General features: G+C 47.2%; 1 non-coding gene across 1 annotated transcript; it reads left to right on the plus strand.

Moving 5' to 3' along the window:
* The first annotated feature begins 2,425 nt into the window (after positions 1-2,425).
* On the plus strand, positions 2,426-2,497 carry TRNAQ-UUG. Its single transcript has one exon. It is a non-coding gene; the product is annotated as a tRNA-Gln (tRNA).
* The last annotated feature ends 258 nt before the right edge of the window (positions 2,498-2,755 follow it).

Here is a 2,755-nt window from a genome sequence, read left to right on the forward strand (position 1 = left end):
AGAAGGATGTCATGCTGGGTAAGGTGGAGGGTCAGAGAAAAAGAGGAAGACCCCCAACGAGATGGATCAGCCAGGTGGCATCATTGATGGACTCGAGTGTGGCAACAGTAGTGAGGTTGGCCCAGGATCAGACATTGTTTCATTCTGTTGTGCATGGGGTCGCTATGAGTCGGTTCCTACTCGATGGCACCTGACAACAACAACAACACAAACATCGTAGTCCGGAAGTTGTGCTGAAACCTGTTCGCCTCCACGGACAGATGGACATGTCTGTGCAGGGGAAGTGTGAGGTACATCAGCCATGGATTGAATCCAGGGCTCCCACAGTAAAGAAACAGCAACAAAACCCAACCCCATCGCTGTGGAATCCATTCTAACCCACAGTGACCCTGTGGGATCAAGTCGGACTGTCCGCTAGGGTTTCCAAGGCTGGAATCTTTATGAACATAGACCTTCCTCCTGTGGGGTGGCTGGTGGGTTTGAAGCACTGAGCACTTAACCATTCCACGCCCAGGACAAGACTCCTACCATGGAGTTACCATTGCCCACTTGGTGCAAGACTCCCAACCTTACTTGGATTTCAGGAGCCATGTGATGCAGTGGGTGCAAGATCAGGGCTTCAAACCCACCAGCTGCCTTGTAGAAGGCAGTCTGCTGTAAAGATTTGTAGTCCTGGAAACTTAAAGGAGCAGTCCCACTCTATTCTATGAGTAGGGACCAACTTGATGGCTGTGATTTTGGATTGATGTAGTTGGTGGTGCTGTGGGTTAAGCATTGGGCTGCTCACCAAAAGGCTGGCAGTTAGAACCCTTCAGCAACCCTGTAGGACAAAGATACGTCAGTCTGTCTCCATAAAGATTTACAGCCTTGGAAACCGTAGGGGGCAGTTGCACTCATCACGTTGCTACGAGTTGGAATTAATTTGATGCCAACGGTTTTGGTTTGGACCCGCCTTTCGGACTCCCATGATACGGCTGGGCACAATGGTAACAGCAGGGGGCTCAAATGTAACAATTGTGAGGATGGCCCAAGACTGGACAGTGGTTCCTTCTGTTGTTGGGCATTGGGTGGCTATGAGTCTGAACTGATTCAATAGCATCAAACAACAACTCGGACTCCCAATCCCCATTAGCCTCCCTAAACCCTGATTTTCCATGGATCCATCCAAACCCCAAACCTGTTGCTGATGAGTTGATTTCGAGTCATAGCAACCCCATGTAGTACACATTGAATTGCCCCACAGGGTTTTCTTAGCTTTACTCTTTATGGAGAAGTGGTTAAAGCACTCGGCTCTAACTGAAAGCTTGGCTGTTGGAATCGGCCAGTTGCTCCAAGGCAAAAAGATAAAGCTGACAGTCTTGCAAAACCCTGTGGGTCCGTTCTCCACTGTCACATAAGGTTGCTATAAATCAGAACTAAAAAGCAGTGGGTTTTTACTTTCATTAACATGCTTTTTCTATCCCAGGACCCCAATCAGGGTCCCTGGACATTGAGTGGCTGCTTCTGTCTCCTCCAGACTGGGCTAGTCCCTCCAAACTTTCTTATCTTTCATGCCCTTGACACTTTGATGGGGAATCCTTCATTTCATGTATGTCTTAGGCTTTCATCAAATCAATCACCTCAAGTTTCAATACATTGTTCTTTTCACCACTCAGCACACACATTAAAGTGTCTGCTGTCCTGGACCGGGCATGCCTTTGTCCTCCTCTGGCCCAGTTCACACCTTGTGTGTTGAGCTTTAATCTTGGGACATCTTTCCATCTTCCTCTCAATGTTCCCTAACTTCTAAGACTCCACTCCAGATTCCCTGGTAGTGTTTGCAGCCTCACCTGTAACTTGAGCTCACATGGGAGCTTCAGGCAGCAAAGCAATGTCCTGGCTGTACTTCCGCTGCATCCACTGACCCCTAGCTGGGTGGTGTGTGGACCGTGGCTACTAGCTCCCAGCTCCTCTTTTCTATGTGGTGGCAGTAATAGCTGTCCCTGACAACTTCAATCTTTTCTCCATTGATAAGAATGTTGTTTATTGGTCCAGTGGTGAGTTTTTTTTTTTTTTTTTTTGATTCAGTTGAGATATAATCCATACCGAAGGCTGTGGTCTTTGATTCATTACTAAGTATTTTAAGTCCTCTTCACTTTCAGCAAGCAAGGTTGTATCATCAGCGTATCATAGGTTGTTAATGAGTCTTCCTCCAATCCGGATGCCATGTTTTTCTTCATATAACCTAGCTTCTCGGTTTATTTGCTCAGCATACAAGTTGAATAAGTATGGTGAAAGAATACAACCTTGTCATACACCTTTCTTAATTTTAAACCATTCAGTGTTCCCGTGTTCTGTTTGAACAACTGCCTCTTTGTCCAGGTACAGATTCCTCATGAGCACAATTAAGTGTTCAGGAATACTCATACTTTGCACTTGTCCAGCAGGTCTCATGGTGTAATGGTTAGCACTCTGGACTTTGAATCCAGTGATCCAAGCTCAAATCTTGGTGGGACCTCACTGAGCTTGTCCACTTGTTAATCAATGTTTTGGCCCCCTGTGTGCTGGGCCTAGCCTTAGAATCAAGACAACAACCCCAGGCCAACCTCAGGCTCCTGTCCCATGCTTAGTCCCAAACTGCAACCACAGGAGTCTTTCCAAGAAAACCACCACCTTTCTTCCTCTTCTCCTAAAATCCCGGGGGGGGGGGGGCAAAGCTCCAAACCGGATGTCAGAAACTCCAGAAGCCCATCCTACCAAGAAGTCGGAGCCCAAG

This window comes from Chrysochloris asiatica, unplaced genomic scaffold, assembly GCF_000296735.1.
Source record: "Chrysochloris asiatica unplaced genomic scaffold, ChrAsi1.0 scaffold00262, whole genome shotgun sequence".
Classification (NCBI taxonomy): domain Eukaryota; kingdom Metazoa; phylum Chordata; class Mammalia; order Afrosoricida; family Chrysochloridae; genus Chrysochloris; species Chrysochloris asiatica.